Here is a 10,551-nt window from a genome sequence, read left to right on the forward strand (position 1 = left end):
TTCTTTCTTTCTTTCTTTCTTTCTTTCTTTCTTTCTTTCTTTCTTTCTCTTTCTGCTTCAAATAATTCTTTATTGAGAGGCTTAACTACAACCTTATAAAGTGAAGTGCGTGAGCATGAGGCATCATGGACACACCACAAATGGTTCTTATTTCTATGATTTTTTTCACTATAACATTATCTGTAACAAAAAGTTTAAAAAGTGTGAAAATAGCCTAGCTACCTAACAATAGCGATTAAATAATCAAAGCTTGCCATCCCACTCTAAGAACCACAACCATGACTGTCATGGTGAAGACAATGAAACCGCAGGGGACAATATCTCCATTGTAGAAATGACTGAAAGGGAAGCGTGGCAAATACTAGGTTTACAATACTTAAAAGTATAACAAACACAAGAGAACATGAAGAAATAGAAATAATCAAAATGGTGAGGATCATGGGTATTTTGTCTGTTTCTTTTGAAAAAAAAAATGTTAGGTGATTTTAACAGTATTTATATAAACACAGTATCAAAAATCACACAATTATTTGACCTGAACAAAAGTAACTCCTTCCTAAGGCTGACTGGACTCATTTCCTGTGGCTGTTGTAATAAATGGCCACAAAACACGGTGGCTTAAAAAAACAGAAATCTAGGGGCGCCTGGGTGGCTCAGTCGGTTAAGCGTCCGACTTCGGCTCAGGTCACGATCTCGCGGTCCGTGAGTTCGAGCCCCGCGTCAGGCTCTGGGCTGATGGCTCAGAGCCTGGAGCCTGCTTCAGATTCTGTGTCTTCCTCTCTCTCTGCCCCTCCCCCATTCATGCTCTGTCTCTCTCTGTCCCAAAAATAAATAAACGTTAAAAAAAAAAATTAAAAAAAAATTAGAAATCTAGCTTATAGTTCTGGAGGCTAGAAGTTCTAAATCAGGATGTCAGCAGGGCCATGCTCCCTCCAGAGGCTCTGTGGGAGAATCCATTCCATGCCTCCCTCCCAGCTTCTGGTGACTGCTGATAATCCTTGGCGCTCTGGTCTGTGGCCATGTCACTCCAATATCTGCCTCCATCTTCACATTGCTTTCTCCTCTGTGTCTGTGTGGTCTCCCTCTGACTCACTCTTACAAGGACACTTGGCATTGGCTATAGGGCCTGTCTGGGTAATTGAGAATGATCCTATCTTAAGATAACATAATTATATCTGCAACGACCCTTTTACCAAATAAGGTCACAGTCACAGCTTCCAGGGATTAGGATGTAGACATACCTTTTTGTGGGGGAGGAGGGGAGAGGGTACCATTCAACCCATTTAAGAGGATTCAGAAACTGGAGGAAGGGATATTCAGAAACTTGGAGGAAGGAAGCCAGCTGAAACATCAGAACAGATGGTGGGTATTGGAGGAAGGCGTCATGGAGGAAACACAAGACAACTTTTCACACAGAAATAACAAATAGAAATATTTGTTGGGTGAACAGAATGAATAGAAAGGAATTGAGGGTGAGCCATAACAGAAGTCTGATATTCTGGACTTGTCTCCCAGCCTCAGTAATAGAACCATGGACTCCAGTGTCCGCTGTCTGTCCATCGTTGTGCTCAACTCCACTCCTCACTTCTTAACCCAGTGTTGCCTCTGGCTTGTGTCCTGTTTGATGAACATCTCAAATAGTGTGAAAATGAAAATGAAAATCAGGGATGTGTGTGTACTGAGAGACTGAATATATAAACAGACAATGGCCAGACCATAATGACAATGGAAGTCTGGCCTACAACCCCAGCAGCAACAAGCTTGGTAAGGAAAACCACAAACCTCTACAGTAACCAGCCCAGAACAGTCAAGCTTGGTCAATGACAGTCATCTTTCCTATTCTTTGCCCCTACTTCCAACTCAGGTTAGCCAGAGAAAGCCAAAGACATTCCCAAGCCAATCACATGCAGATGCCTGCTTCCCTTCAATAGCCTCCAGGCAGAGCACGCTTGAAGGTCTCCTTTTTATTTTACCATAAAGCTTTCCTGCTCAGTGCCTGCCTTTGAATCTCTACCAAATGCAAATGATGGGGGCTGACTCCTTAGGTACAGTAAGCTCTAAAATGATAGCCTCTGTTCTCATTTGGGTCTTTGTTTATTTCCATTGGGAAGTCTCTCCATTCTGTTCAACTGAGGGCACTTAGGTTCCTACCCCTTGGTTATGAGCATTGCTTAGAATGTTTAACCACTAAACCAGTACAGTGCTTGGCACATAGTGGACGCTAAATAAATCAAGTTAATGAATAGCCCTCTTGGCACAAAAACAGACACATAGACCAATGGAATAGAATAGAAACCCCAGAACTAGACCCACAAACGTATGGCCAACTCATCTTTGACAAAGCAGGAAAGAACATCCAATGGAAAAAAGACAGTCTCTTTAACAAATGGTGCTGGGAGAACTGGACAGCAACATGCAGAAGGTTGAAACTAGACCACTTTCTCACACCATTCACAAAAATAAACTCAAAATGGATAAAGGACCTGAATGTGAGACAGGAAACCATCAAAACCTTAGAGGAGAAAGCAGGAAAAGACCTCTCTGACCTCAGCCGTAGCAATCTCTTACTCGACACATCCCCAAAGGCAAGGGAATTAAAAGCAAAAGTGAATTACTGGGACCTTATGAAGATAAAAAGCTTCTGCACAGCAAAGGAAACAACCAACAAAACTAAAAGGCAACCAACGGAATGGGAAAAGATATTTGCAAATGACATATCGGACAAAGGGCTAGTCTCCAAAATCTATAAAGAGCTCACCAAACTCCACACCCAAAAAGCAAATAACCCAGTGAAGAAATGGGCAGAAAACATGAATAGACACTTCTCTAAAGAAGACATCCAGATGGCCAACAGGCACATGAAAAGATGTTCAGCGTCGCTCCTTATCAGGGAAATACAAATCAAAACCACACTGAGATATCACCTCACGCCAGTCAGAGTGGCCAAAATGAACAAATCAGGACACTATAGATGCTGGAGAGGATGTGGAGAAACGGGAACCCTCTTGCACTGTTGGTGGGAATGCAAATTGGTGCAGCCGCTCTGGAAAGCAGTGTGGAGGTTCCTCAGAAAATTAAAAATAGACCTACCCTATGACCCAGCAATAGCACTGCTAGGAATTTATCCAAGGGACACAGGAGTACTGATGCATAGGGGCACTTGTACCCCAATGTTCATAGCAGCACTCTCAACAATAGCCAAATTATGGAAAGAGCCTAAATGTCCATCAACTGATGAATGGATAAAGAAATTGTGGTTTATATACACTATGGAATACTACGTGGCAATGAGAAAAAATGAAATATGGCCTTTTGTAGCAACGTGGATGGAACTGGAGAGTGTGATGCTGAGTGAAATAAGCCATACAGAGAAAGACAGATACCATATGGTTTCACTCTTATGTGGATCCTGAGAAACTTAGCGGGAACCCATGGGGGAGGGGAAGGGGGAAAAAAAAAAAAGAGGTTAGAGTGGGAGAGAGCCAAAGCATAAGAGACTGTTGAGAACTGAGAGCAAACTGAGGGTTGATGGGGGGTGGGAGGGAGGAGAGGGTGGGTGATGGGTATTGAGGAGGGCACCTTTTGGGATGAGCACTGGGTGTTGTATGGAAACCAATTTGACAATAAATTTCATATATAAATAAAAAAAAAAAGAAAAAAAGAAAAAAAAATGAATAGCCCTCTAAGTTAAGGTGAACTGCATTGCTGCAACTCCACATTCTTAGATTAAGTTTAAGAGAGTAAACTTATTTTACTTCATTTTAGGGAGATTCCAATGAACTCTCAGTTATTCTGAATTCTTTGAAAATGGAAATTTTTAGTTAATAGAACTTTCTGGTTGACTCAGTCAGAGAGTCTAAATGCCCTTGAATATGCTCCTCATTGCAAAGACCTTAATCCTTCTTAAAGATGCAGATGTCATGCTATCATTTCATAAATGGTGCTGTGAAAGTCTCAAGTGCCACACAGAATGGGCAGAAGTTGGATGGTGCTGGCTGTGGGGCTACACCCACGTTGGGGGCTATTGTTGAACTAACTCCCCAACTGGAGTTTGTTTTTTTATTATTTATTGCCAATGGAATGGAATGCAAACTGCTTTCATTCTCATTCCTTGATTCTTTTGGTTGTTCAGATTCTGGGTAAATAGGCTGTCAGGCTGTTACTGAGGACTAAGGTTGGAGGCAGCAGAGGTGAGAAAGGCAGAGGACCTGCAGGGAGGGGCCTCAGAAAAGGCTTCTGAGAGGCTGTTGTGCCCATGAGATGCTGGGGCCACAGGACCCTCCACTTCTATTAACTATGCAAGGTGGTAGGCACCATTTCCAAAGCATAGAGAAGACAATTTCTCTGAAAACAGCAAAAAGTTTTCTGACTCTTTTAAAAAAATATTCAAAACGTCTTTTTCAAGCTCTGTTTAGCTCTGTTTATAGCTGTGTTTAGAGTGCAGGGCCTTTGGTTGGTCACTATATATTCTGAGTCTTGAATACAATTCTGACTTTCACATCAGCAGGAATTCTGACATGAGAATTTATTTACCATAAAATCCAGAGAATGTTCTTGTCTCCATCTCTCCTTACTTTCCCTCCCCTTCTCCCTCTTCCCATTGTCCCACACGTGTACTAAAATTCTCTTCATTTCCCTGGCATGCTTCTGCCTGTTCTTGTCAGTCTTTGCACATGCTATTCCCACCACCTGGAACACCCTCTTCTTTCAGTCCACCCCATGAACCAAACAATTCTTTAAGACTAAACAGAAAAGAGGGGGTTCTGGGAAGATGCAGCAGTAAGAAGCATGAGGAATCTGTCTCCCCACTGAGACAACAATTGCACTGGAAGAATCTGTCTGATGTAACTATTTTGGAACTCTGGCTCTGTTCAAGGCTTGCAGATTCCAGGGGAAGACTTGGACAGTAAATTGTAGTGCATTTTAATCAATTTTAGCTCTTAGCACAGTAGCAGCTGGCCCCCCCCCCCCCCCCCCCCCCCCCCCCATCTCCAGCCACATGGCAGGCAGCTGTGCCTGTGTTTCTGGAGGAGAGTGCACACAACTTGCAAGAGCCAAGGCATGCAAAAAGTGTCCTGTCCCCCAAATATCTGTGCTCTGACACTGACTGCTGCTTCTTATCACAGAAGGTGCAAAGAGGTCGCTGCCATTGCTGTTACACTTCCCCCCACTGTTGCAAGTCCCTCCCCCTCCAGCTGAAGTGATTTGCTGGGAATTTTATGCGTTGCTGCCCACCCCCCTTCATTTTCCTCTTCTTTCCCTTTTGGGAGACAGACATTAATGACTGGCTTGTTCAAAAACAACTGAAAAAAACAACTTTCAAGGGAAATTAGACAATGCATGCTCAGACCCAGAAAAGACCCGAGAAGGTGTGAAGCTTATGCCTCTAGCTGAACCTCACCACAAAGGCAGCCTACAACAATCAAAACAACAAACACAGTAAATAAAAACAATAACAAAACCCAGCACACCCTGGGGGAGGAGGAGAATCTGATTTCCAGAGTTACCAGATTATTAGATTCAATTGTCCAGTTTTCAGCAACAACAACAACAAAATCATGACACACAAAGAAACAGGAAGGTATGGCCCTCAAAGGGAAAAAAATAAATCAACAGAAGTGAGCCTGAAAAAAGACCTAACGGCAGGTATGCTGGACAAAGACTTTAAAGTACCCATCATAAAGATGTTCAAAGAACTAAAGGAAGATGTGAAGAAAGTCAAGAAAATGATGTATGAAGTGAAAATGGCAGTAAGGAGAAAGAAAACTTAAAAATCAAGAAGAAATTCTGAAGCTGAAAAAAGCAGTAACAAATGAAAAAAAAAAAATCACTAGAGGAATTCAAAGTCAGATTAGAGCTGGCAGAAGAAAGGATAAGTGAACTTGAAGCTAGGCCAAAAGAAACTTCTTCCTACGAATATGTCCTGGCCCCGGGATAAGAGGACAATGGATGGCATGGCCTATGTGGGCAATACAGGGCTGGACACATTCCCTGAAATTTTTCCCAAAGTGACCCTGTTGGAGTGTGAAAATAACAGAGAGAGAGAGAGAGAGAGAGAGAGAGAGAGAGAGAGAGAATGTCTCTATTGCAGAGGGACTACCCATGTCAGGAATGAGGCTGTTTTCTTAGAGTACTGTGATGGCTAATTTAATGCATCAATTTGGCTGGGCCATGGTGCCCAGATATTTGATCAAACATTATCCTGGATGTTTCTGTGAGGGTGTTTTTGCATGAGATTAACATTTAAATTGGTGGACTTTGGGTAAAGCAGATAGCTCTCCATAACGTGAGCAAACTTCATCTAATAAGCTGAAGGCCTAGATAGAACAAAAACTGATCTCCCCTGAAAAAGAAAGAATTCTATCAGCAGATGGCCTTTGGACTTGAACTGTGACTCTTGCCTGGGTCTCTGGCTGCTGGCCTACCCTGTAGATCTTTGGACTTGCACCTCCATAATCATATGAGTCAGTTCCTTAAAACAAATCTCTCTGTCTCTCTCTCCCCTTCCCTTCATACACCCCCCCAACCCGACCCCTACACACACATATATATACATACTGGTTCTGTTTCTCTGTAGAACCCTGACCAATACAAGTACCTTCCAGGCTAAGAAGTCAAGATAGGAACCAATCAACCACAGCAGAATGTCAGAAGTCCCATTTGAATAAATATTTGTCGACCCTTGTGCAAACATGGTAAACTATCCAAGCAGGAAGCCAGTTCAGGATGCAGCAGAATGCCATCCCCAACTCCTTCCACGAACCCCTCACCCCATGCAAATCCATTTAGCGACCGATCCTTTCTTTTTCCTGCATTTCATCTCTCCTCCTGCTACCACCCTAATCCGAGCCATCCAGACAAATCCCCTGCCTGTTACACAGGGCCCTTGACATCCTAAACACTGCTGGCTTCCAGCTTTGATCCCTGCCGGTCCCAATGTTTTCTCCCCAGGCCAGCTGGCAGATCTCCTCACCACTGCTCATGTGGTTCATGCTCTTTTATGCCTCTGTGTTTTTCAGTCACCTCACACATTTCTGATGAGGACTGCCCTTGTGTACGACCCCGTGCTAAGAGCTGACCACGCAGTTGTAGGCCTCAGGCACTCGAGTCTGGGGGAGAGACGGGCCTGGGAGCATGTAGGTGCAACCTCAGGCTGCCAGGGCCCGAGAGGGGCCCGCACAGGCTACAGATGGAGGCAAAGCAGCACGGAGTACGGGCACTTCACAGAAGGCAGGGACATCATAGTGTCACCCACACTTCCCTCTGCTGCCTGTGCCTCTTGCCCAGGGAACTTGTTCCACGGCTCCGTATCAGTTAGTATCATCTCTGCTCAGAAGAGCCTGCTGTGGCCTCACTGCTCTCTCCAGGGACCATCCACTCTCTCTCTCCTGGGCTCCCTAACATTTCGTATTTACCACCTTCCTCACTTCCCACGTTGAGTACTCATACTCAACTGCTCGTCGAGCTTACTCTGTGCTGAGACGCTGCTGGCCCAGCAACCACCCTGTGCAGCAGGTACTGGCGTATTGCCCTCCGCTCTCAAGGGTTACATTCCTTGCTCAGTGGCTCGTGGTTCGGGAGCTTAATCATTTGAGGCCCCAGGGCTGAGCACCCTTTCTGGGACACGGTAGGTAGTTAGTAAATGTTTGTTAAACGGAACTACAGTACGTCTTTCCAAGTGCACGGCTTTGCAAGCTGAACGGAACGGAATAAAGTAAACTAGACGTATGTTTCAGGAAAGACTTCAAAAGCAGAGTCCGTTTGTTGTTGTTCTTTTCTGCCACCACTGACATTTCTCACTGGCTGGGGGAGGCCCAGGAGAGAGAAACCAGGTCGCCCCCTCATTGGTTCAGGTCACCGCACCTTGCCACCACCAGCCAAAACGGTGTGGAATTCTGTAGCTTCGGGAACCGCCCCGGCAAGAAACACTCCCTGGCGCCAGGTTCCTCCCCCTTCTGTGTGCCAGCTGGGGTCTCTCCTGGCTGGAGCTGGCCCCGCTGAACGCCAGACATCTGCAGACAGGATTTGCAAACAACTGGCTCAAGGTTCTGAACTTTTGTGATCTCATCCAAATGCCTGACTGTGGGGGGCAGGCTTGTTTTCCTAGGCTACCAGCTCCAGAGGGGTGGGGGTGGGGGTGGGGGTGGAAATTACACTAGACTTGGGCCCAGAAGCCTGGGGTTAGTTCTCAGCCCTGCCACTTTGCAGCTAACTGATGCCGAACCTCAGTTTCCTTCACCATAAAGTGGAAATGATGACTGTTCCTACCTCACAGGGTTGTTATGAGAAGTAAGACGATACACGTGGGACATGATTTTGACTGTTTTTTGCTGTAACGTGCAAGGGATCCTCAGTAATTCAAAGAAGCCAGAGTTCCTCAAGCCACAGTCTCAGGGCGACGTACCCACCGCGGCGAGCACGCCCTTAACAGCAAATGCCAAGATGTCTAGACAACCCAGTCGGTTTATCTGAGTTCGTTACTGAGATCCGCATAACAGAGAAACTGCTTGTGGAGTTGATTGGACCAGATTTAGTTATTTATAGAGGCGCCTTGGAACTGGACCAGGATCTGGAGGCAGAAATACTGGAAATGAATCCTAGATCCCCAATTTCTGTTTGTGTAATTGTGAGCATGGTTTTTCAGCTCTAAAATTGGGACTATAATCTCTACTTTGCACGCGCCCTGTGACCCAGCAAGTCCGCCCTTTATTTCCCACGGAAGTTCTCTTACAGGAGATACAGAAGGGGATGTCTAGGAGGATATTCATCGTGAATATGGTGTCTGTGGTAGCGGACAGAAGAGGTAGTGAAGGTTTTCCCTGCCAGGGGGATGGACAAGTAAGCTGTGGGGCCAGCAACTGTGCGGTTTAGACAGCAGGTGAGGCAGTGGACTAGACACACATACAGCAACGTGACTCTTCAAAACAGTGTTGGGAAAAAATGTAAGAGGCGGAACATATGTATCACAATACCATGGAGAGAAATACAAAACACAAGCACGCACAAAACAAGAGGACATATTTCACAAGAATACCTGCGTATGTATAGAGATATCAAAGACGTGAGACTAGATGCCTATGAGAGGAGATGAAGAAGGGTGGCGATTAGTGAAGGGGGTTAGGGGATCAAACCAGAAAAGAGCATCGCACAGACCAATGACAACAATGGGCTACTCACCGAGAGGCACGATCAACTCAGCTTCCTGCATCAGAAATTAAAAAGAAATCCCTCCCTCTTAAAAACTGAGGACAAACTGAGGGTTGATGGGGGGTGGGAGGGAGGGGAGGGTGGGTGACGGGCATTGAGGAGGGCACCTTTTGGGATGAGCACTGGGTGTTGTATGGAAACCAATTTGACAATAAACTTCATATATTGAAAAAAAGAAAGAAAGAAATCCCTACCAGCGCGCCTGGGTGGATCAGTCAGTGAAGTGTCCAGCTTCGCCTCAGGTCATGATCTCACGGTTCACGAGTTAGAGCTCTTCATCAGGCGCTGTGCTGACAGCTTGGAGCCTGCTTTGGATTCTGTGTCTCCCTCGCTCTCTGCCCCTCCCCCACTCGTGCTCTGTCTCTCTTAAAAATAAATAAACATGAAAAAATTAATTAAAAAAAAAAAAAAAGAAAAGAAACCTCTACCTCGAAGTGTTGTCAGAATTATACATAATGTCCACATAGGTCCCTGGCTCGGTACTTGACCTATGGGAGATGTCCAGCCACTGCTGCTGTTTTTATTATGCACTCATTGAACACCTTATATACCATGTATCTACTTCGTGCTGGGTGCCGTGCAAGGAACTATGGAAGAGACAAAGACTGGGTGTCTCTCAGGCACTGGAGAGATCATGCTGTCAGACCCCCCTCACTTTCCAGAATAAGGCTACAAAAAGTGACTTGCCCAAGGTCACACAGCAAATTAGTGACTAAGTTAAGGGCAACTGTCCAGGTCTCCAGGGCTCTTTCTAGAGCTTCATCAAAGCCAGGACCTCTGAATCCTAGACCAATCCTAGAGGCTTGTATTGCTTGTTCTATCACCCCGACAATCCTCCCTGAGGCTCCTTTTTTGTTTATATACCCAGGGGTGTGTGCGTGTGTGTGTGTGTGTGTGTGTGTGTGTGAGAGAGAGAGAGAGAGAGAGAGAGAGAGAGAGAGAAAAGTAAATTAATAAACTCTTTTAAAAATGCAGTTTGAGGGGTGTCTGGATGGCTTAATCGGTTGAACATCTGACTCTTGATTTCGGCTCAGGTCATAATCTCATGGTTTGTGGGATCAAGCCCTGCATTGGAATCTGTGTTAAGCATGGAGCCTGCTTAAGAGTCTCTTTCCCTCTGCCCCTCTCCCCCGCTCCTGCACTCACTCTCTCTCTAAAAAATAAATAAAAATAAAAACGCAATTTGGTAGGCAAAACCTTTTAGGTCTATGGGGAAAAAACAGAAAGGTTTTGAAGGCGGGCAGAGACAGACCTCCAAGAAGTCCCTCCTGCCCTCCCTCTTCTGGGCCTGAACTGCTGCGTTAGCAGGTCCCTGGTCAGAGTCTCCCAATCAGAAGCAACCTC

At 45.3% G+C, this 10,551-nt stretch overlaps 1 protein-coding gene across 2 annotated transcripts in view; it reads right to left on the minus strand.

The window, feature by feature from the left end:
- SLC1A7 (solute carrier family 1 member 7) overlaps positions 1-9,206 on the minus strand; it is an 80,477-nt gene extending 71,271 nt beyond the window's left edge. Inside the window, exon 1 of one of the 2 annotated variants that reach the window (XM_040470289.1) lies at positions 9,178-9,206. The gene's annotated coding sequence lies outside the window, so the exon portion shown is untranslated. The remainder of the gene's footprint in view (positions 1-9,177) is intronic. The other variant, XM_040470287.1, reaches the window with a different exon arrangement.
- Between the last annotated feature and the right edge of the window lie 1,345 nt (positions 9,207-10,551).

This window comes from Herpailurus yagouaroundi, unplaced genomic scaffold, assembly GCF_014898765.1.
Source record: "Herpailurus yagouaroundi ecotype Mexico unplaced genomic scaffold, PumYag 77, whole genome shotgun sequence".
In the NCBI taxonomy this organism is placed as follows: domain Eukaryota; kingdom Metazoa; phylum Chordata; class Mammalia; order Carnivora; family Felidae; genus Herpailurus; species Herpailurus yagouaroundi.